A 26,737-nucleotide genomic window follows, 5' to 3' on the forward strand; every position below is an offset into this window, starting at 1 on the left:
AATAGAAACATTTGGAAAGGAGTGAAAGTGTTTGGGCCGGCTGTAATGCATTAATTATAGTCACCCTTCCCTATATCCGCATTTCCTCGCCCCGTTTAACCGTCGACAGAACATAATTCATGTTATAAGTATATTTCTCTAGGTAACACCTTTCTCCAGTTCATCAGCTTCGGTGAGCACACAAGAGTTTTCGAGTTCCAACTTCTCTACTGCAAAGCACTTCGCACAAACAGGGCCCGGAGAAGTGCTCAGAAGCAGTGATACCTGGCTTTAAAAAAACAGTTTAAACTGCTTTACCTGAGTCAGTAGTTTTAGACTTAATGTTTTAAGTGAGTGAATTAAATTGAATTTTTTTACTGTATAAAATCCACAAACACATGTCCTCTCATTGAAATAACGAAATCAGATCTTGAATTTTCTCATCCCTTCCAACATGGTTCCCTCGGTGAAGGACGTCGAAGGATAATAATTCCAGAAAGACGTGAAGTATATATTCTGTGTAGCGGCTGACGATCGAGGTTATTCCAGCCCGCCCCTCCCCCCCCTTCTTACATCCCCTGAGCACGGGTATTCCAAACAGTTCGCGAATGCGGGAAGAAATATTCGGACGGCGGGCGAGATCCCCTCGCTCTGCCGCCGAAAGCTCAGGCAAAGCTGGGAATTCCTCCGCTTGGAATCCGAGATTCATGGATCACACGGACTTCCCTGCAGTGGAAATATGCTCGAGGGACAAAAATAGGACATCTCTCTCTAAAAAAAAAATAATAAAAAAAATGTTTGTCTGTAAAGTCGGTGATAGTTTAACGTGACAACGTCATAACAAAAATTGATGAAATGATTGCATACTTTTATGAATAAAATTGAATCATTTTAATTCAATTATCACTATTTTGTATGGATACAAAGGAGTGAAATTAAATCTACAATTTAATTGATACATTTACTTTTATTTGCACTCATTAATTCAGATATGTTTATTACTTTAACGAAGAGATTATTTTAACTATAACTTTTATACTTGTTTGCTATTTAACTTCCGCCAACCTGTGTTATTCTGTTAAGGATAGGACGATGATAGGAAAAGTAGGAAACGAATGGGAATGTTTCAAGTTTAATGTGCCTCGAACAAGTCAAATCGATGGTCGTTCGAATCGAGTGGAAGAGAGATAGATGCGGCGCAAGCGTACATTGAGCGTAACCGGACACAGCGTAACGGGACAAGGTGTGTTACGTGACACTTTTTCGTGCGTGCAGCCGGCGTTCATCGATTTATTAGACGTTCTCACGTCAAAAATTGGGTGTGGCTGTGTCATGGACGTAACAGGTAATATTTTCTATGCAAAATTTAAAATACACATTTTTTTTGTTTTAACGCCATTTATTTTCACTGTTACTATTTTCCATTAATGTTTTAAGCATGCAATCGATATATTTTGACGAGAGCTGACGATCGAAACTCAAACGAACGTCTTAGCTTCTCCGAGTCAAAGGTTTTACTAAATGGAAATCTCGAAACGCAACAAAATGACCTCAAAATGGCGGCGCTTCCCCCTCCACCGCGCGCGATGCGTCACAGTCCTCACTTAGCGTAACGAATTCTTTGATCCTTTAGGTATCCATTGGTGTAATTATATTTTGTATGGAGATGATAGATGTGTAGCTGCAACACTAAACTGTATCCCCCGATTTTGTTATCATTCGTTTTTTGAATAGCCTCACAATATGGAAGCAATTTTAAAGACGTATTCACGTCAAAAAAATATATGTCCGAATATCGTCGCTTGAGCACACGTGACGTCACTGAAATATTCCCAGGAACACGTAGGCCTATTTCCGGGCAGAGGAGACTCCTAGGTGTGAAGCTGGGTTGCAAATTGAGTAAAACGTGGCTTTCGGAAAATAATTGACGTTAGCTGATAATTTTCATTTGCTGCAAAACTTAAAATAAAAATGCATAGGCCTCACGAAAACGTGTAGCTCATTTGGATTTCACCAACTATTTCGATTTGATAAATAATGTTGTAGTATTCATGAAGAGGCTTTTTGATGACAGCAAATTCTTGCTGTAACCAATAAATGGTTTTTATCGATACTACGAAATAGTTAAGTTGTCGCCACAGTACGGAATATTTGATGTGGTCTGTAGTTACAAAATATTATTGTGATATATTCAGAAAGCTTTCCTGTGATTGGGCTTAAGAGACAACAAATTGTTCCATCGGCTGTACATAACATTGTTTGATTTTGTAAAACAACCGCGCGTTATACTGTTTTGCAAGATTCGCAAGTTGCGTATTTGTCAGGTGTACTGCTATTCACTTTTTTTAACTCACTAGATTGGCTGTCTTATGATGGACCATCTTCGGAGTAAAAAACCAAGGCAATGTGTGAATTATGAAATGTCAGATAATAATCGGTCTTAAATTATGCGATTGCAACCGACTGGAATGCTTATTATTGTGAATAAAAAACAGTTTATATTATTAAACCAACTTACTACCCACGGCTTCGCAATCGCAATTTTTGTGGTACCTACTGCTTATATTGTAACGTTATAAGATTAGATTTTAATAAATATCACGTATACCTAAACAATTCAATATCAACATTAAAAATAAAGTCTAAAATAAGTTTTTTTTTAAATAAAGCCATTCATAGAATTGGAATTTCGGAAGTGTTAATAATTTAAGCCTGCTTATTTATAATCAAGATTACGTGTGAAAGTTTTCCCTCACCACTCCACCATTAATTAAACCATCCTAATAACCTACAATTAGGAATAGGATGCAAAAAAATTTAGTACGTTTTTGTTTAAAAAAAGTTTATACCAAATATCACAGCTCCTGTTTTATTGGAATTCCTGTATGCATTTATTTAATTACATATAATCATTATTTGTTCTGGAAAAATTTGTAAAAAAAATTTGAAAAATTTGTACCCTATACAAAAAAAAAACAAAAAAAATCAAATTTCTTATATTAGTTGATCCTGGACAAGTTTAGACTTAATGATACAAACTACAAAAAATAAAACTGAAAGTGTTTTGCTCCTACGTTTTCGCCAGGCATTGAAACTAAAAAAGCGATTGTTTTATTTTCAACATTACAAAGCACTCTTCTCGCTTCAATGCATTCCGGTATTGCCGCTGCACTAATCAGATCAAACCACATCTTTAACAGTTGTATAGTAATGGAGTGGTGCCATAGTGCTGAACAGCATCTTGAATCGCGGCAGCCATATTTCTGTCAAAGTTTTCCATTTTACCTCAAAATGTCTCAATAAGGCACAAAAAATTATTTTAACGAGGCAAAAAATACATTGTTAAGGGCGTTTTCCTCAAAAAAATTCGAAAACTTAAATTTCCTCACTGAGGCTTCATCTCACTCACTGAGGCTTAACTTTTTTTTTCTCGCTGAGGCTTACATTCCTTAAGTTAATGAAAGACTCAAGCCTTTGAGGTTGACCTTGATTTTTGTCATCTTGTAAATTTTAAGTATTAGCGTTAAAAAATGTGCGTATACATATTTATGCGCGTTAGAAGAAGTTATACTTCCTTTTGATTTAAGACACTGAACTACATGAAATTTACTGTTACAAAATTTAACTAAAAATATGTATTCAATATTAGTACAGAATGTTTTTATGAAATTAATTATTTATTTTGGAAAAATTAAAACCAATTTTAAACTGTAAGCACATTCTACCGGGACATAACCTCACCTTTATAAAATTGAAAATGTTTATAAACACAATTCATATCACTAATATTTACGATAAATAAATATTTGTAATTATATGAACCAGTATTCAAAACAATCATATTGTTTCTGAAAGTGACTCACACTTAGTTCCACACCCGCCGCTAGAACTCGCTACCGGAGCGCCTACGTCAACAATCGAATCATTCAATTTGCAGAGTGAATGGTTAAACTACGTGTATAATGAAACGTCTTTGATAAAAACTAAAGACTTTAAAATACTAAACCCAGCCTCGGACCTAATTTTTGACAAGTAATTTTATTAAAATACTGATCCCCTTGTTAAATTTTTTTAAAAAGTTATACTATGTTGTTTCCGCACACGTTAGATGACTATAAATTGTATTAACTATGATAGTTGTTGTACTATTATGAAATGTAATTTTTATTACCTATGCGAATTCATGGAAATTCATTTCCTACAAACGTAATTAATTTAAAAGTGGCGTTCGATATTCGATATATCGGTCACAATATATATTTTATTGCTTATCGATTCTGAGGATTGGTACAAGATTTTTCTATTATCTCGCATTTATTGTTATTTGTATTATTTTTGATATCATCATATGTGGTGTCTACGATAAAAATATATTTTATTATTGTATTTCGTAATTAAAACTGTGTTACTTGCATTATTGGAACCCTCGATATTTGCTTTGGTTGTATTTGCAATTAATTTTCCACATCTGTATTCCTGAAATGTGGCATTGAATTTAATTGAGTTGGTGTTGTTGAATTCAATATTTGCCAGTTCGAATTATTATTATTTTTTTCGATGCCGTATTTGCGTTGACGATATAAGCGACGTTTCGTCATCGTTAAAATTTCGATATCTTTAAGAACGATGTATTGCATCGATATCGATAAGGCTTCTGCGCACCTAGATGATGACAAGGGTGCGGAACACAGCCTTACCAAGCAAGCGCTGCGGAATGGGCGCCGCAGTGAAGAACGTTGGCGTGCCAATTGCTTGACGTCACGGATGGCTTCACCTCTTGGTCATTTCACCACGATCACCGTGAAGGAAATTTTCCGTTGCTAATAATCTGTTACCAGTATTTTGCTAGTAATAAGTATCACAGTCTTTAGCGGCCGTTATCTGGAGTTGCTTGGCTTCTGGGTTGTAGTCACGTCGAAGGGGAAGATTTCACTGAACTTACCTAACCTGAAGATGGCGACTGCATGGTCGACCGAAACGTTGGTGAAATCTTCACTTTCGACGTGGCTACAACCCATAAATCAAGAAAATCATATTTTGTTCGTAATTAATGTAAAATATGCATTTTAACCTAATATTGAAAAATGCTTTTTACCTAATATTATATTTTGATTTCGTGAATTGCTTGAATTCGCAAAAAAAAAAAAATTCATGAAACTATTTTTATCTATGGATGATTAGTAAAAAATTTCCAAATTACTAACTGTGACTAAATAACATTTACCAGACATTTTAATTACTCAGAAAATAAGCCTATTTAAAAAATATCTCCGTTGGTGTTCTAATAAGTTCTAATTATGAGATCTCATTTCTTTTCCAAGAAATTTTCGTTCTTAATTTTCCTGCCGAAACCACTTATCTTGCAAGAGAGAAATAACATTGCCTGATAGCTTTCCGCCGCTGTCTGCAGAAAGGTCATTGTGCCGTAGTTCCTACTCTTTGAAGGAAAGAAGGAGGTCACGGAAGGTCAACAAAGAAAAATACGAAATAAGGAAGAGAGCTAAGTTAAAAGGATTGCTGTTCCTAATGTACTTAACCTTTTAACTCCTTTTTTTAGCGTGTAATTTTACACGTCGGCACTTCGATCTGTGGTTTTAAAAGGTGTTAATATTTCTATTGTTCTCCTTTTAAAAATTACGCTGAAAAATTTTTTTTACAATACCCATTCGCATGACTTTCACACAAGCGATAATAAAGTTATGAAAAGAAAAGGAATTCAATATGTCTAACTGTATTAAAAATATATATTAAGTAATTATTATTTTTTACAACTAACTTTTGTATTTAAGAGAGGGTAGTAAAACAACTGATTGCTTTACAATTCACATCGCATGTGTAACCCAATCCTTCGTCATTAATATTTTAAGTTAACACTAATCATTTTCGTTTTGCCTGTCTTCACTTATTAAAAAACCACCCACAAAAGTGATGGGCACGTAGTTGACCATTTTTCCTAAACACTGATAAATAATACTTAATAATGATGTTCTAAAATTGATTTTGAAGCATAAGTAAATTTCTTCCTTTATTTTTATTAGATTTAGTACTAAAGTTATAGTAAAAACAATAAAAACTACACATTTATGTTTCACTTTAAGTCATAATTTCGAGTGTTGTGTTTAAAGTATTTTTGCACACGCTTATTTATTCCAAATTTAAATTATTTCAAACGATAGAGCTAAAACACGGATCACTAGCTACTAAATGGCAACTATTCATAAATGCCTTAAACGGAAGTTGACATTCTAATATCACGTAATCAAAATATTTACCCTAGAAAAAAACATTAATATAAATAAAAATATATCTTTAATATGTCAAATTGATTTTGATTTCCTGCTTCCTTAACTTCAAAACGGTAATATGAATGAACTCTTTCTTTTTAAATTCAATTATTTGTTACAATTTAACGTGTAATAAATTAATCTGCGTTAAAACAAACTCAATATTTTGTTCGACATAAAATTAAATAATATTTAGACAGCAAGTTATAATTATTTATACAGAATTGAGGTTCTACAATAACACACAGTTTTCCAGAAAATATTTATCATATGCCGTTGAGTTCCCTAACCATCTTAAATTGAAAATGAATGTCTATATTTATTTTGGGCTTAAAGAAATACACAAATTTTCAGGACAAATGTGATGAAGCAAAAAAAAAAAAAAATTCAAAAACTTATAAATAAAATATTGATATTTTATTGTTTCTGAATATGCACGTTCTCTTTGAAAATTTTTTTTTCTAAGGATATTCATCTTGTACAGTATATGTTGTACGTGTTACACGCCACCTTGTTTGAATGGATCACGCAGTAAGTTTGACTGTGGTGTGTAAGAAAGCCATGTCCAATTATTATCTATCATTGCCTATGGTGAATTGTAAGTGCGATCTCAGAGCACTGAAATCTGACCAACCGGTAACAGGGACATTATACTGAACAGTATTAAACGCCATTATTATTTACAATAATTTCTTATTCCTGTCAACTTACCGGTCAATGAAGTAAGCCTGCAAGACCCTCATTTTAATTTAAAAATAAATAAAAATCGTAATAATGGAAACTATTATAAAGTGGCCTCACACACAAGCGGGCTGTTTTTTATTAAAATAATTATTCACGAATTTTTAAAAGAAGTAACCAATAATGTATGTATTGTAATCAAATGTGTGTGTTTATAACTGTATCTTAGTCTCAGAACAAGATAAGCAAGAAGGAAGTCGGCAAGTGTCTGCCTCTCAGTGCTCTACTCACGACCGAAATAGACCGAGAATAGTGGCCACGATATTTGGGTAATATTTCATGAGCCGGTCAGCGCTGCCTGGATGCACCATTCTTTATTCACCAAGCACCCTATGCCAGGGACGAGCTAATAATACCTTCCGTGGATAACTCACGGGTGGACGGGGAAAGGTCTTCTGGTCACATAGCGGCCCGCACGGGGAACTCTGTCTGCCAATCAGAGCGATGCGACATGCGATACCGCGCCTTCTACTCCATCTGCCGCCGCCACCGAACACAAACTAGACCGAGCTGAACTTTCATACTAGAGGTAATTTATGGCACTCATTCTAAATGTGTGCCATCACCGGTTTCGGCAAATGTTCTTTATGCGTGCGCATTTTCTAGTGTTATCGATTTTCCAAGTTGAGAAGTTATAAAGAATTGAAAAACACTTTTACTGTGTCACACTTTCCAGCATTGGATATTGCTGCAACTTTAATAGTGTTTGAACTATTCAGATGATTGCAATAAATTATGATGTTATGTTTTTCTTGGAAGATCTAATAATGCTTCATGATAAAAAATTTTGTTTGCATTATTTTGTTCATATAACTTTCCTAGATATTAAAAAAAGTATTACTTATTCCAATGAAGATAGTTATTTTGAAAAGGGATTATTTACAAACTAAGTTAAAGATGCTTATCTTATTTTACCGAATTATTAACATATTTGTGCAAATACTGCAGTAAGATATGATACACTATGCTAATTCAAGTATTTTTATGAGGACTCCAGTGACAAGAATGGCCAAAAGGTGTGCCTGCCGGCAGTAGGAGCACGATGCAGGTAGTTCCCATCCTCCTATCACTGCTACGCGCCTAATCCGATTAACAGCGGCGTCTCGCTAACATAACCTTCTCCCTCCCAGACCATCCACAGCGCTTTTCCATTAAGTGCAGAGATTCCCTGATTCTCTAGAATGTTCGCCACGTTTCCAGAGTACCATCTGCGTGAAGAAGCATAACTAGGACGCCATTATTTTCGGAGCTTCTAGTGTTAAGTCGGGGATACTGATGAAGCGACAGTTTGGAGGGCTACGAGACCTTTCCAAGCCAGAACTTGGCATGTATTCAAAAGGGAGACTGGCCGGCACCGAGCAGTTTGAAAGCGACAGAGGCCGGTGGAGACACGGACGGACAGTGAGTAGAGCGAGGCGGTGTGTTGGGACAGAGGTGCGCGGTAACAGACAAGCAGTAGAGAGAGAGCCAATGTCGAGTCGAGCTCCAGTCGAGAGTTATTTATGGGCTTAATGAAAGAGCTATTAATTTGTGGACTGATATTTTTATGTTGTAATTTAATTAGTATTGTAATTAGCAGCTAATAAATAAATTTCCTGTTTATTACCTTGGATATCCTTTTCGAACCTGTTTTCTCAATTGTAAAAATATATTAATTTCCCAGTAAAAATGGACGCCTTTGTTTATTACGAGACTAAAAATAAAAGGTAAACAAAATAGTGAACACAACTTCTGTATAGATACTGCATAATTACAACAATATAAGTTTATGTAAAAAATAACAAACAACCTTTTTAATAAGTTTATTTTATTTATTTTTTAAAAAAACCAATGAAACATTTTTATTTTACTCCACATATGCAGGACCCAGTAGAAAGGGTCTAACTGAAAAAAATTTAAACTCTTTATAAGTTTATTAATCGTACTAATTGTAACTTCGCTATGAATAATCGAACACTTTAAAAAATATGTTAAAATTTATTTTATTTTGATATTGTTCGTGATAAAATAACAAGTTATATGTTTGAATGAACTTGTTGAAGAGAGAGAGATAGCAGATAGCCCCGTTCCTGTATCGCACACACTACATACAACTGCCATAACATTCCCTGGCCGTTTACTCGTTCATTTTGTCACAACTCGAGATGTACTTACTAGAAAGAGGCCCGAGTGCACTAGTCTTAGCATCAATTCTATGAATGGTGGTATTCGAACACGTTTACGTAAACTATTGTGTCCTTAAGAAGGGTTGGAAGATTTACAACTATATTAGTAAACTGAACATACGTATCCAATTAATAATTAGGCTATCTTATCTGCATTTAGTAGTATAGAGCGGCGTGTCGTGGAACCAGTGTCTTCTTATAAGTTTTATTTTTTTTATTTTTGACGTGACAACATCTAATAAAACGATGAACGTTGGCTGCACGCACGAGAATGTGTCCCGTTACGCACATTGTTCCGTTACGCTGTGTCCCGATACGCTCATTGTACGCTTGCGCTGCATCTATCTCTCTTCCACTTGATTGGAACAACCATCGATTTGACTTTTTCGAAGCACATTAAACTTTAAACACTCCCATTCGTTTCCTACTTTTCCTATCATCGTCCTATCCTTAACAGAATAACACAGATTGGAAGAAGTTAAATAGCAAACATGTATAAAAGTTATAGTTAAAATAATCTGTTCGTTAAAGTAATAAACATATTTGAATTAATGAGTGCAAATAAAAGTAAATTTATCAATTAAATTGTAGATTTCATTTCACTCCTTCTTTGTATTCATACAAAATAGTGATAATTCAATAAAAATGATTCCATTTTATTCATAAAAGTATGCAATCATTTCATCAATGTTTTGTTATTACGTTGTCACGTTAAACTATCGTCCGTAAACCGACTTTACAGACAACCAATTTTCTATAATTCTTGTGGAACACGATGTGGGTCAGTAGCTGTGCGCCTGCAGTTTTGTCACTGAATGTTCGAGTCCTGACCGATGGCCGGCGGTGTGTTCCGCGTGTAACCTCGTCAGCCATGCACCTGCGCCGCACCCTCCTTCCCGAAAGACCCGATCAAACCAATCGCGGGTGGTTTTGTTTCCGTCCAAGGGCGCGCCGGGGGCCCTCGGCATCGGCGGCGCGGCGGGATAATTACATTTGGCCTGGTCCCTCCCCGGCCGCGCGCCTGGCACATCACGAACAAACAATTACGTGATTTGCTCTTGCACAAATTTACCTTTCACAGAGGGTGTCCTCGGGGATCATTATCAGGAAGGCGTGTCGATCGTGCAGTTGTTTGTTTCCGGCTCCGAGTTGTTGTTTTGGGTGGTGTGTTTGGACTGGGGCTGTCGCCAGAATAGCAGTACCGAAATATCGCAGATAACATCGCCCTTAATCATTTCCATTCTTGAGAACGCAGAATTTGGTAATTTCCATTGTTTTTTGGTAATCAATAAATAAAAGTTAAAGGGCGTAAAGAAAATTTATGTTTAAACAGTGAGTCGGGAGTGTTTCTTCACGAAAAAGTGGTATTTTTTTTTAAAATATATTAACCAAATAAGTAGGTAGGTATCTAGAATCCAGTAGCTAAATATATACAACAAACGCAATTAAATGTGTTTTATAATTGTAATAATATTGTGACGAGCTTGATTGAAGAATGGTAATAATTTCATGATGAATAGTGAGTTGTGTGTGAAACCGAGCGTGTGCACGAATCCCTAAGAAATACTAAATATGAAGGTGGCTATGTGAACGAATGTGTATGTTACCAGTTGCAAAGTGGACTAGGTGGCCAAATATTGGTCATTGGGTGTTAAACTGAATGCCCATATACAGTGAAGTATTGGTGACCAAATGCGCTTGAGTAAAGGAATATTAGTAACAGAACATGTGTGGTTTGGCAAAATGTCCCTATTGGTTTAAATTGTAAGATGTTTTGCTTTTATTTTTTGATGAATACAATATATGTTAATTTTGTTTTTAATATTTTGTACTTTTTATAAAAAAAATACAAAAAATACCGCATATAGCCAGAAGTGGAAAGGATTATATCATCCTTAAGATGTTTAGATAAAAAATAATTTATTTAGTTGTCTTAATTTTTTGGTCGATTTATGTTTATTTTGTGAGATAAGTGTTTAGAATTTCGCGAGAGGCATATTTACAGTGAAAATCCGGCTCTGGAAATATTATTTTTAACTGAAGAAATTTTAAAAGAGAAACGTACATTTTTTCTGCCATGAAAAGTAGCTTTTTACAATTATCTGTTTTTTAAGTCGGTAATGTAAAGCCTAGTCCTGAGCAAAAACGTACCTGCCAGTAGTTTTTTCAATGAAAATATTGGACTACATTCGGCTATTAAATCTAAAATGAAACTAAACTTAGAAATACTTTGTCAGTTTCCAGATCTGCCAAACTACAACTTTGGTACTAAAAATCTTCAGAATTAAAATAAAAGTTTCATAGTTTAAATAAATATGCAATTTTAATAATATAAATTTTAAAAAAATTCAACGTTCTTTCTTTTGTTTTGACAGTGTACCACGGACAGCCATTAAAACTTCAGCAGCAAGAAGGACGCTCTTGCCGGCTTCCTCTATGAAGGAAGCTTGTATCTGCACTGAGAGGGACAAATGGCGGCAGTGACAGGCAGTCTGTGGCGGATGTCACTTAAGGCTAGTGCCGTTGGGTTCTCCCACGCTTAAGCGCGACTCGTCGAAGAACACAACTATGCGTACAGGAGAAATCGTGGCGGAACTGTGGATTATCATGCCCGCGGAATTGTTTCTCGATTTGGAAGAAATTGAAGAACATTGAAGCGGTTGGGGGATAAGGAGGCACCAAAAAAACTTTTCAGTGGGTTTCAAAGCAATTGATCTTTTTATGGTTGCTTATTATCTATTAGTTAAGATAAATTAACACACTGTCAAAGTACACTTAACAGAAATTACTCTGAGTATAAGGTAATAATAAATGCTAGAGTTCAATCATTAGGCCTACTATTAAAAATAAAATGTTTTTTTAAAGAAGAATTAAACGCATATATCTGTTTTAAAAATTTACCTCAGCGCATTTATTAAAAAAGAAATATATTTATCACGAAAATTTAACCGATTAAATTCGGAATTAATTCACTTTGCGAGGGACTCATAAGCGAATTATAACAGTGTGAAACCACACAAACATGCCGCCATGCATTAACCGTCAAAAACATATTTGCAGAATATTTAGTTTCCTGTTTAAGAATTTCCATTCTACGTAATGTTTAATACAACATCGTATATCGCAAATAAACAACATTCCGGCATTTCTAAGAAGATTAGCCATAGTACGTATACCCCTTAAATTAAATTGGAAGTAAAGTTATAAAATAGAGAATATTTCCAAAATGTCCGTTAAAACTATTATCGTAAATTGTTATTTGTTATTTTTTTAGCAATAAAAATATAATTTTACTTTGATGCCTCTATATGAGGCATGCCATAGTTTTGCTGAAATAGTTGAATATTGCTAAAATAACATTATTCTGCAAGTTCAGCGATTAGCTTATTGTGTGAATGACACGCTCGGAAGCCCATATTAAAATGGCATCAATAGAAGGGTCCAATCATGCACAGCCCGTTAAAAATCAAACGTGACTTCTTTCTGTGAGCAATACCTATAGATGAACGCAGAGGAAAAACCGTGAATTCACTTTTGAGGGCGAATAGATTGCTAAATTCCGATTAATTAAATTCATAACGCTTGGAAAATAGAAGTCAATTTTTTTTGTTCATCATATAGCTAGTTTTAGAAAACATTATTCCATTCTTGACTGACTTGCACCTTTGTTTGTTCTTTTAGTTTAAAAGTGATCTATTCTATTCCATTGTATAGGCGTGCAAATTTCAAATGAGCCATGGTAGTGAAACAGTTGGGCGTACATTATGTCACTTGAGATATTCTTAAATATGTTAAGTTCATTTGTATTTTATGATCGGTCGCTAGGAGTTCATACATTGCATTCTCGTATGTCCACAGCCTCCAAGAGTTGCGAAACGCCTAACATATTGTTTCGAGGATACTAGAGACGAGGCAACGAGACAGGCAAGTTGGCCCAGCGCGCCAGCCAATAGGGGGTCCAGGAGAGGCCCCACGTCCCGGAAAGGAAGTGTTTATCTCTCTGCGGTGATCCGCTTACGAGCGGCGCCTCTCTCCCTGCTTCTCGAGGGTTCGGCGCGTTCCCAGAGCCCCGTCTGTGTGAAGTGGCGTAACTAGGACGCCATTGTTCTCGGAGCTTCAGGTGTTTACTCGGGAATTCTGTGGACGCAACTCTTCGGGAACTGCGAGACCTTTCCCGGTCGGGACTTGGCAGGTGGATAAGACGACGCCTATCTGCGGTATGTTGTGCGAGAGTGACAGAGGCTGGTGGTGACACCGACGGATCCTCGGAGTGACCAGCGAGTGCCAGTGAAGTGAAGAAGGTGAGTGGCTCCTTGATGAGCGATAGTGGCCGGTGGACGATGGGCTTCGTGTGCGAAGACTGGTTAATCGGGGACCGAAGCATCCGGGACTGTGTTGTGAGAGCTGTGGGCGAGAGAGTAGTGCGAGGCGGTGTGTTGGAACAGAGGGGCGTGGTAATAGACGAGCAGTAGAGGAAGCTTCCCAGTGGGAAGAGTAAATTGTGGACTTGGTGAAAGTGTGGTTAAATGTTTTAATTTGATTAATAGTGTGAATATTCGCTAAGAAATAAATCTCTAGTTAATTAATTGGACTATATTTTCGGACCGTAACAATATCGTGACGGACACTATCTTGCCATGGGCAAGCCCGCAATGCAAGTCCAGGAACGGAAGTAGAGTGCGGGCGTACACTAGGACATTGTTAGTAACATTCCTTAACTCGCCAAGGAAGTTATTGACCTATACATTTGTGGGAAACTGGCCAAACCTTTAGAAACGGTACATTTGTTATGATTTAGATTTTTTTTCCTGAACAAATGTGGGTGAGTTGGCCCGCCTAGTCAGAGTTGAATTAGAATTAGTGAGGAGGTATGGTTATTTCCGTGCTCTCAGGTGCTTCTAGCACGGTATCGCCTCTAAGATAAAGGCTCTGAACAAGCGCTCAGTCTTCTCGTCATGCATAGAGAAACTGTGAGATTAGAGTGGTAACCATAATCCTATATGGCAGAAAAATGAAGAAAAATAAGTTATACTAGTTACTGGGGTGCTTTTAAGAATCTGTATCGGGTTTTTAATGCCTAAAATGTATTATTAAAACACGCGTTTTAGTAATTTCACTCTCTTTAAAGTACAGTTTAAAAATAAACACGAAACCGAACAACTTATAGACTTTTTAACGTATTTTTAACCAAACCACCACGGATTATCTTGAGCAGTTTTCAAATCACGTGGTATTTCTGAAGCTCTGCACACCGCATGTGTGTCAAGGTATGCAGAGCTTTTATAACAGACTCCATTAAATTGTACAAACTTTACAAAACATATTTTGGATAGCGGTTTTTGAAGTGACGCCAAACAGGACGACATGTTTTGATTCCGAAATGGTGTCTTGCTAACTGCGTACATACGTGTTCCCTCCCGGCGTAATAAAAAAGGCTAGATGCAGGTGTCTGTCCAGCTTCGCCTGTGTCGAGATCTTGTGTCAAGACTAAGAAGATGGCTGGCCAGCCGAGTCTCTTCTATTCTATCAGCATTCAACCCTGACATGACGCAAGGTTAGAGTGTAGTACCAGTTATGATAAAAAAAATACATTGAATTAAATTTTATAGCAGCAACTGCTGTAAATACGTCTATTTGAAGTAAAAAGCCCGATAGCCTGATCCAATGAGATAGTCAATGTCATGTTTGAACAAGTAGTGACTTGTCAGTCGGATTCTAGAGCCGGTAGAATGAGGTCATGCTTACCGTGTCTGTCGCGCATTATGGATAGATAACTCGGAAATTTCGCGGATTCGTCTGGTCTCCAGGTAGAATTTAAATCATACGTATGTCCAACCCAAGTTTGCTTTCCCGTTTGTTGATTTTTAACAAAGACATTTTTATCCTCGTTAATTGGCCCTACATGAATTTGGTGCCCTGAATTCAAATATGGCATAATTTTTTTGCCTAGGAGATCAGAAATCTCATAGATAACATTTAAGTGAAATGTACACGTTACGTTATTTTAGGTTAACTACGTGAATAAAATCTAAAAATTAAACACTAAATTCTTATTATTAAATGACACAAATATTATTATTATATTAACCTAAAATAACGTAACGTGTACATTTCACTTAAACGTTATCTATGAGATTTCTGATCTCCTAGGCAAAAAAATTATGCCATATTTGAATTCAGGGCACCAAATTCATGTAGGGCCAATTAACGAGGATAAAAATGTCTTTGTTAAAAATCAACAAACGGGAAAGCAAACTTGGGTTGGACATACGTATGATTTTAAATTCTACCTGGAGACCAGACGAATCCGCGAAATTTCCGAGTTATCTATCCATAATGCGCGACAGACACGGTAAGCATGACCTCATTCTTCCGGCTCTAGAATCCGACTGACAAGTCACTACTTGTTCAAACATGACATTTACTATCTCAATGGATCAGGATATCGGGCTTTTTACTTCAAATAGACGTATTTACAGCAGTTGCTGCTATAAAATTTAATTCAATGTATTTTTTTATCATAACTGGTACTACACTCTAACCTTGCGTCATGTCGGGGTTGAATGCTGATAGAATAGAAGAGACTCGGCTGGCCAGCCATCTTCTTAGTCTTGACACAAGATCTCGACACAGGCGAAGCTGGACAGACACCTGCTTCTAGCCTTTTTTATTACGCCGGGAGGGAACACGTATGTACGCAGTTAGCAAGACACCATTTCGGAATCAAAACATGTCGTCCTGTTTGGCGTCACTTCAAAAACCGCTATCCAAAAAATGTTTTGTAAAGTTTGTATAATTTAATGGAGTCTGTTATAAAAGCTCTGCATACCTTGACACACATGCGGTGTGCAGAGCTTCAGAAATACCACGTGATTTGAAAACTGCTCAAGATAATCCGTGTTGGTTTGGTTAAAAATACGTTAAAAAGCCTATGAGTTGTTCGGTTTCGTGTTTATTTTTAAACTGTACTTTAAAGAGAGTGAAATTACTAAAACGCGTGTTTTAATAATACATTTTAGGCATTAAAAACCCGATACAGATTCTTAAAAGCACCCCAGTAACTAGTATAACTTATTTTTCTTCATTTTTCTGCCATATAGGATTATGGTTACCACTCTAATCTCACAGTTTCTCTATGCATGACGAGAAGACTGAGCGCTTGTTCAGAGCCTTTATCTTAGAGGCGATACCGTGCTAGAAGCACCTGAGAGCACGGAAATAACCATACCTCCTCACTAATTCTAATTCAACTCTGAATAGGCGGGCCAACTCACCCACATTTGTTCAGGAAAAAAAATCTAAATCATAACAAATGTACCGTTTCTAAAGGTTTGGCCAGTTTCCCACAAATGTATAGGTCAATAACTTCCTTGGCGAGTTAAGGAATGTTACTAACAATGTCCTAGTGTACGCCCGCACTCTACTTCCGTTCCTGGACTTGCATTGCGGGCTTGCCCATGGCAAGATAGTGTCCGTCACGATATTGTTACGGTCCGAAAATATAGTCCAATTAATTAACTAGAGATTTATTTCTTAGCGAATATTCACACTATTAATCAAATTAAAACATTTAACCACACTTTCACCAAGTCCACAATTTACTCTTCCCACTGGGAAGCTTCCTCTACTGCTCGTCTATTACCACGCCCCTCTGTTCCAACACACCGCCTCGCACTACTCTCTCGCCCACAGCTCTCACAACACAGTCCCGGATGCTTCGGTCCCCGATTAACCAGTCTTCGCACACGAAGCCCATCGTCCACCGGCCACTATCGCTCATCAAGGAGCCACTCACCTTCTTCACTTCACTGGCACTCGCTGGTCACTCCGAGGATCCGTCGGTGTCACCACCAGCCTCTGTCACTCTCGCACAACATACCGCAGATAGGCGTCGTCTTATCCACCTGCCAAGTCCCGACCGGGAAAGGTCTCGCAGTTCCCGAAGAGTTGCGTCCACAGAATCCCCGAGTAAACACCCGAAGCTCCGAGAACAATGGCGTCCTAGTTACGCCACTTCACGCAGACGGGGCTCTGAGAACGCGCCGAACCCTCGAGAAGCAGGGAGAGAGGCGCCGCTCGTAAGCGGATCACCGCAGAGAGATAAACACTTCCTGTCCGGGACGTGGGGCCTCTCCTGGACCCCCTATTGGCTGGCGTGCCGGGCCAACTTGCCTGTCTCGTTGCCTCGTCTCTAGTATCCTCGAAACAATATGTTAGGCGTTTCGCAACTCTTGGAGGCTGTGGACATACGAGAATGCAATGTATGAACTCCTAGCGACCGATCATAAAATACAAATGAACTTAACATATTTAAGAATATCTCAAGTGACATAATGTACGCCCAACTGTTTCACTACCATGGCTCATTTGAAATTTACACGCCTATACAATGGAATGGAATAGATCACTTTTAAACTAAAAGAACAAACAAAGGTGCAAGTCAGTCAAGAATGGAATAATGTTTTCTAAAACTAGCTATATGATGAACAAAAAGAATTGACTTCTATATTCCGAGCGTTATGAATTTCATTAATCGGAATTTAGCGATCTGTGTACCCTCCAAAGTGAATTCACGGTTTTTCCTCTGCGTTCATCTATATTGCTCACAGAAAGAAGTCACGTTTGATTTTTAACGGGCTGTGCGTGATTGGACCCTTCTATTGATGCCATTTTAATATGGGCTTCCGAGCGTGTCATTTACACAATAAGCTAATCGCTGAACTTGCAGAATAATGTTATTTTAGCAATATTCAACTATTTCAGCGAAACTATGGCATGCCTCATATAGAGGCATCAAAGTAAAATTATATTTTTATTGCTAAAAAAATAACAAATTATAATTTACGATAATAGTTTTAACGGAAATTTTGGAAATATTCTCTATTTTATAACTTTACTTCCAATTTAATTTAAGGGGTATACGTACTATGGCTAATCTTCTTAGAAATGCCGGAATGTTGTTTATTTGCGATAGACGATGTTGTAATAAACATAACGTAGAATGGAAATTCTTAAACAGGAAACTTAATATTCTGCAAATATGTTTTTGACGGTTAATGCATGGCGGCATGTGTGTGGTTTCACACTGTTATAATTCGCTTATGAGTCCCTCACAAAGTGAATTAATTCCGAATTTAATCGGTTAAATTTTCATGATAAATGTATTTATTTTTTAATAAATGCGCTGAAGTAAATTTTTAAAACAGATATATGCGTTTAATTCTTCTTTTAAAAAACATTTTATTTTTTGATCCATTGAGATAGTCAATGTCATGTTTGAACAAGTAGTGACTTGTCAGTCGGATTCTAGAGCCGGAAGAATGAGGTCATGCTTACCGTGTCTGTCGCGCATTATGGATAGATAACTCGGAAATTTCGCGGATTCGTCTGGTCTCCAGGTAGAATTTAAAATCATACGTATGTCCAACCCAAGTTTGCTTTCCCGTTTGTTGATTTTTAACAAAGACATTTTTATCCTCGTTAATTGGCCCTACATGAATTTGGTGCCCTGAATTCAAATATGGCATAATTTTTTTGCCTAGGAGATCAGAAATCTCATAGATAACGTTTAAGTGAAATGTACACGTTACGTTATTTTAGGTTAACTACGTGAATAAAATCTAAAAATTAAACACTAAATTCTTAGTATTAAATGACACAAATATTATTATATTAAACAAATATTATTTTACACAAATATCATATTATACAAGTATTATTACTATATACCAATACTTCTTGAATGTATCTTGGAACAGTCCCCTTCTATACTCCAGCAATAATCTGCCATCATGTGCGTATCCCATCTTCCTTGATAGAATTCCTCCATAATTTTAATATCTTGAAGAAATCTTTCACCTTGCTCCTCACTGCTGCCTCCTAAATTTTCATAAAAGCGGTACAGGTGGCTGTGTAAATATTGCACCTTAATACTCATGTTGCACCCAAGGGATTTGAATTTTTTAAGCATATAGTTTACCAGTTCAACATGGTTTACTGTTTTTCGTTGGCACAGAAACTTTCCTACAACTGCAACAAATTAAGTACAGCATTTTCACTCAGCCTCATTAATGGAATTTACGAAGGCATGGTCCATAGTAAATTTACTTATTTCTGGGCCTTAAATATTCCTGCTTTAATTTTTTCTTTACTCAGGTGAGGCATTTTTTCCCCTCTACATGCGAAGCATGATCCGTCCTTACAAAGAGCCTTTACAAAATGCTTCATAAGGCCCAGCTTAATATGTATGCAGTGGAGGAAAGTATCCATGATAATATCTCTTTAAAAGGTCACTAACAGTCTTTCTGTTATCTTTTAATGTGTATTCTCCGCATATGTAGGAAAACACATCATGATGATTGACACAACTTCTTCTACTGGAACTCATTTTTTTATAAACTTCTATCCATCCTGCACGGCTAAATCTCACAAACTGGATTAAAATTTAGATCAAGCGTTGAAAGATGGATGGGATTTCTATCCTGAATATCCCAGTTTCGAGTTGGGGATTCCCAGCCTGGGGTATCCCTGTGAAGAAGTGACATGAGTCAAGCAGGCGGTTTTTACTTATTTTTTCACACTTATCTCAAAAATTAAAGCTGATACAAAAAAACTAATTTCATATTTAAATTCAGCGTCCCAAATATAGCTAAAAACAGTTCCAAAATCCTAGGCACCAAAAAAAAATTTTTTTTGTTGGCCTGTGATATTTTTCCTATACTTAATAATATAATAAGAAAGAAGTTTCACTTCTATTGCACGTGAACGCCAAGCATACAGTTTTTTTAAACGACGGGAATAAGATAAGGCTCTAAAGAATTATCTTAAAGTTGAATCACTTCTTGCTCTCCAGGTCAAGCCAAAACTGGGACTGCGAATGTTCGATTGGAAGGGTGGATATGTTTAGCTGTATCAGAAGGGTAGTTTTTTTTTACTGGGGTAGAGTCGCGAGTTTTTCCATTTGCGTGCCTCCGACTGTTAATTTGCGTCCCGCCAACACTAACGAACTTGGCATGGCACCGTTCGTTTCATTCCGGCTCGGTAATTGAAGAGGAATTGCAACAGTTTGGAATTTGTTGACCTCCCGTTCGCCCATCGTCCTACCCTTCCCATGGCCACTTTTAGAGTTTTAGAGTGGTCAACACAACTCCCCCCCCCCCCCCTCTTTCGCCATTATTCCCTCCTCGCTCGGGGACTAGCACGAGTGGCACCGTTCAAATGAAAAACTGCGTGGAGTTTGGAAACAGTGTTTTGTTTAATCGGGGAACTCTCTCCCACGTGTTGGTCAAAACAAACGACACGCTGCTTCTAGAGAGCCGATAAACGGTTCTGACAAGGTATGTACGTATGTTGATGCCCGCGGAAAAGATCTTACACCAGTTTCGTAAGGGATTCCACACTTGTATTTTACGACTTATAGTAGTTAGTACACACTGTTAAAAATGTTCATCTTTAAATTACAAAAAAAACACTGGTTACAAAATATCGAGGGATGTTCTTTAATTTACGATTTATCTTCGAAATTTTACTATACAGAGTTAACTTACTATCAACGTAAATTAATAATAAAAATCTTATTATATTATATAGTGTTTAATATCTTATTGAAACTAAAGAAAAAAATTTCTTCCGCGCTTGGGTTTACCCTGCTTAAAAAGGGACACTAAACACGAAAGTCGGAATCCAGCTTAATTTCTACGAAGATCTAACTATATGAAGATAACGAAGAACTATTAGATTATTTGAGGTCAATTCTTCATTTAAAAGCTCTTAAAGCATTTCGCGAACACAGGCTGGACTTCAAAATCTTGCAATTTCTCGTCATGTTTCCTATCGCACAATCAACTATACAGGTTGTAACTCACCTCCTTAGCACTGACGACAGGAGAGAGGCACAAGGGGTTTAAACGTAACAGAGATAGTGGAAAAGTACTGGGTCCTACTATAAACATATATATTAACAAACTCCATTTACAATTTAGGCCGTAAATATAATCGATTACAATGCAGTTTATTCAATTATGCCTGATATTCAAATATTCTACCTTATTCCTACAGAGCTTTGCTAACATACAAGTTTAAAGGTAAAACACTAGACTTAACTCAGGTGTATACAATAACTTAATTGCTCTGAAACCAAAAGTAAAACATGAATATCAAATATCAAGAAATTAAATGAACAGCAAGACATCAATCATGTAAATACTATGTAATACGATTGAAAAAATACTTAAGCAAAAAAAACCCTCTATAAAATGTGTTTACAACTCCGCTCATGTAGCTGACTACATGAAAAATAATAACTTCTTAAGTGTTTGTTGATGTGAAGAAGAGGCTAGCCAAGTCAGCCACCGCCGAAACTGTGTTTCCCTTCCCGGACGGATACTATGCTCGCCGGTGTCCGCTGCAAGCCGCGAAGTCGTTTGGCTGTCGATGGAGTCGCTCCTGAGGACCCAGTAGCTCGACGAGTCGACCTGGTGCGCTGCTTGAGGAAGAGCGACTCGGCAGGCGGAAAGCTACAGGGATCCACGCTATCTCACTTCCTCGACCACCGCAACACCGGCAGCCAAGTTCAAACACACAGCAGGTGATGACAGATGTTCTACGATCGCAGTACATCCGTGGACCGCCGCTCTTCTTATTCCACACTCTTCTTATATTCGGACTCATTTGCAGCAACGCACACCCGGAGTTAACGAATGTTTACGTTAAATTAATTAAGTTTCTTCGCCGCTATCGCTAACTGCAAAATATTTTATAAGTCTTGTTGGCAAACGTCTCTCCTGCTTCTTGTCATTGGTCATGAAACAAAAGTCCGCCACTCTATAACACTCGTCTGACTCCTAACCAAGCTGTCGCCCATAGACAATGTTCATTTCACTCCTGGCGCCGAAAATATTCAAAGTCCCAATACCACAACGAAGTACAACTCCAACAGTGTTAGCGTGTCCACTGGTACTCATAGGGCTTACCAGAAATAAAGTCCTCGTGCGGGCTGTTATGTCGACGACAGTTGGCGAGCTCATGACGCTGTAGACTTGCAGCGTGACGTCATGTTCGCTGATCACGGCGTTGCTGGCGAGTCTTGTCGGAGTCTCGCTGATGATTAAAAATTTTTTTTTTCTAACCTAACTAACCCTAAGTGTATTTTGGAGGGGTCCGGGTTAGGGAGGGACCTAGGTGCGTCTCAGGCCGAAGCCTATACGCCTAGTCATGCTGGGATTAGCCATGCAAGGAGAGGGTCGCATGCATCATGTGCTAGGAGCACATATGCCACAAGCCACAAGTTACAATCTTCAGTTTCTCGCTGATGTCTCCCTGGGTTCTCAGCGCGGGGATCCGGAGACATCCGAACTTCTCCGAGGCTCCGATCTCTTCACCATGCGCGCCAAACACCCTGCGCGGACGTCGTTACCTTCTTACGACCGCAGGCGTTCCTATTGTTTCTGGATCTCCGTGTACGTTAGCGGAATACCCTTGCCCCCCACAACCCCTTGTTGTTGCACCCCTGCCTCTGTGGATAACCACGAGACGTAAAAGCAAACAAACATAGAGTTTTTTTCAAAAAATATGTAAAGTACATAACTGGTTTTAAATACGTAAACATAACGAAGAATAATAATAATAGAAACCTAAAATAACGTGATAATTATTTATATCCAAAATTTTATAAGAATTTATACTACATAAGTATTCGATATACTAAAGGTAGGTATTAAAATTTATACTCATTTCCAAAAAAATATTTAAAATAGAACATATTGCTTTGAAGTAATCACCCATGTAATTCATGATATATATTCTAATAGAAACTAAAAAGTAATATTATGCTACTGCAACGTTATGATGCAATGATCGAGTTAAAAATTTATTCAATTTGCACAAAATTTTTATTATGGCCTTAAAGAAAGACTTATGGTCATTTAGTGTTAAGTTTTAGATTAAGACATAGATCTTATTACAGGACCAAATCCCGACTTTGTCAGTTATATATTAAGCAAATAAGCTTAATATTATTCTTTTAAGAGGGATCTTATCATATTTTGCAGTCTTCTTTGGGTTTTTATAAAGTTATAAACGTCATATAAATAATTTATAATTACATTGTCATTGTTTAATGCCATTAGTAGCACTAATTTAGTTATTTAACTGAAAATACTATTTTAATCCTAATTATTTATGTTATTTTTTTGGCTTAGGTATTATTTTTTTAAAGTAATTAAAATATTTAAATATGATATTCACTAGAAAATGTACAGATAAAGCAATAATTTTCTATAAGAAATAATACATTTTAATAACTAATTCCTTTTTTATTTGTATTGTGCCCTTACAGTTCTAAAAACGTTCGCTTATAATTATGACAATCTTTTATTTTATTTTCTCTCTTAGTTTCATTTAAATAGTTTATAATTTAATGTACATGTCTCGTTAAAAGTTCTACTTTTACACCGAAAAATTAACTTATCATAAGGGCGTTATTTGCTTCACAAACACATTTATTTTAAAGGAAATTAATCTGAATACATTTTACGGCGTGCGTTTGTGCCAAATTAGGAGCAAATGAAGTGATCGATCCACATGCAAGCTAGTCACACTGGTGTGTCCAAACATAGCAAGCAGCCAATTAACACGTTAAATAGTCTAAATATGCAATAGGGAAACCGCTACCAATCAGAGACGGTTAACAGATTTGAAACTGTCCAATCTGTCCATTTCTATATTTAATTTCGTGGACATGCGTATATTTTTAGCTACACAGAATAACATTTTCTGTACCGTTAGAAAAAAACCTTTGGAAACCAGGTGCCACGTAATAGTTTGTAATACTACAAGAATTATATTACAAATTGGTACAACAACGGCTATGTTTATATTTGCATATATGAAATACGTTTTCCGAGAATAGTACTAATGATTTCTTGCAAAAATTGGCGCATAATTTTATATTTTAAATGATTTTTTATTCAAGCATAATTTTAAACTACGAAAAAGATAATCGAATATTCCACAAATTTTGTTTATTTTGTTTGGTCTTGCTTATTAATGTGCTCAGTTAATACTGGTAAGTTGTACAGTGAACGGTTTATAATAACTTTAACTATTGGAGGTACTGAGACAACACAGAGCATTTATTCTTGTGTAAGAATCCAGTATTACTGCGAACATTTTCATGTAAATGAACAAGTAAGTTTACATGGATATGACTGTCCCATTGTCAAACAAAAAAAGGTGGTTGTCTGTAAAATCTGTTTACGGACGTTAATTTTACGTGATAACGTCATAAGAAAACATTGATAAAAATTGCATACTTTTTAATTTTCAAATATTATTTACAGTGTTTGCAAATTTAATTTAAATAATTTGTTTAAATATAATCACGAACAATTAGTTCAAAAGCCCACCTTAACATGTTTGATATCATAGAAGATTTTCTCGCACGGTGGTTGGCCGGTTCTTGCACGCTCAGCTCAGGCGGAACGTGACACTTTTTCTTGCGTGCAGCCGGCGTTCATCGATTTATAAGACTTTATCACGTCAAAATTGACAGTATATTTTTGTAGTGAATCAAACTAACTTAAAGTTTTATTTTGGAGACTACTGAGTTACTTGTCTACAACCGCTTGTAAGTAGGGTAAGTAAAGCTACTTTCGTATTCCTTACCTAAACCGCTGATTCTGATTGACGTTTAAAAGCCCCCGAGTTATGGCGGGACCGTTAAAACTGGTAGTCCACGTGACAACGAACCAGCTGATATCTTCGGCGTTTACTTTTAATAACCCGAGGGCTGAGAGAATATAGGTCGTCGGCGGTGGAGGAGTGGCCTGCTCCGTTATGAGCCGTTATGAGCTGCGGTGGCCGTGTAAGCCAGGACGGTAACGACTTGGAAGCGCGGAGGGCTGTTCATCACCCGAACCCGCCGACTTTCTCTACTTAGGAAGCTTATTAAAGTGCACCACTTTTACACCGTCGAGCGACCCGCGTGGAACCGAATAGCGAACACATTAGTCCTCGCGCAATTTAAGATCGGGCCAACCAAAACACTGAAAATTGGGTCATTCGAGAACCAGATCCGAGTTTTTTATTTATTCTTCAAACTAGGGTGAACCCATTATTTAATTCCTCTTTTTATTTTTGTGACGATGCTAATACCTCGAAACCTGTTCTCTAGTAGAACTATTAGCTCAACAGTTCCCTGGAAATTCACAATTGCAATAGAAACAAAGATTAATAAGGTATTTTATAACTGTCTGATTTACTTTATATACTTAAGCATATATATGTACTAGCTGCAGTACCCGGCTTCGCCCGGGCTGAACACCGGGTGATATATTATCCGCGAGCTACAGCAAAATGGATAGCGATATGTCCAGTGTGGTGGACATTAAGAAATGAAACACAATTACTGTTTGTGTATCTGTAACCTATGATCTTCTGTTTACCCATGGCGATCGGTTGAAAGGTTTAGAAGTTGTTGCGCTACAGCGCCATCTAGCGGCGAGTTACAAAGAGATTGATAGCATGAAAACCTTCTTCATGATAAAAACACTTCGATGTGCCAACTTTCATGGCGATCGGTCAAACGGTGTAACAGTTTATCAACGTCATACATGCCAACATCCAATTATATATATTCTTACTTATATTTCGAAATTTTGGGGCTTTCACTTTTGCGGAAAGTGGATGTTCAGGACCTCGAATGGTTTGGAACACTCCATCTCGAAAGAAATTATATTTGAAATTCCTGAAATTTTCGAGATTTTGGGGCTTTGTCCCCAGAGGGGGAGGGGTGATATTGAGGACCCTGAATGGCAGGGAAACACAAAAAATCGAAAGAAAATGATTTTTGAAATTTTCTAAATTTTGGGGCTTTTACCCCTGAGAAGGGGGGAGGGGGTTATGTTGAAGACCCTGAATGGCTCGTAAACACTCCAAATCGAAAGAGAATAGGTTTTCGAAATTTTGGGAATTTTTTTATTATTGGGTCTTTGACTCCTTGTGGGGGGAGGGTAGTTTGAGGACCATGAATGGCTCGGAAACACTCCAAATAGTAAAAAAGAATACTTACATATAATTTTTTTTTTAAATTTTCGAAATTTTGGGGTTTTGCATTCCCCCCCCCCCCCTTCCACAAAATTTGATGAGGAAGTCGATTTTGGGTAAAAGTTCCACCATCCCCCGGACACTTTAGTTCGTAATGACTTAATTTTAATACAATTTCATCCAATTTTTCGAACTTTTGCGGCTTTCACTATTGAGAAGGGGGCGGGGGGGCGGATATGGTTGTTCAGGACCTGGAATGTTTCGGAACACTCCATCACTAAAGAATAGATATTTGAAATTCCTGAAATTTTCGAAATTTTGGGGCTTTGTTCCCAGAAGGGGGCGGGGGGTTCGAGGACCCTGAATGGCTCGAAAACACTTAAAATCGAAAGAGATAGATTTTTAAAATTTTTTAAACTTTCGAAATTTTGGGGATTTAACCACCTGGGGGGGGGGGGGGGGTGATGTTGAGGACCCCGAATGGCTCGGAAACACTCCAAATCGAAAGAGATATAAAGGAATATA

This window comes from Bacillus rossius, chromosome 6 (assembly GCF_032445375.1).
Source record: "Bacillus rossius redtenbacheri isolate Brsri chromosome 6, Brsri_v3, whole genome shotgun sequence".
NCBI lineage: Eukaryota > Metazoa > Arthropoda > Insecta > Phasmatodea > Bacillidae > Bacillus > Bacillus rossius.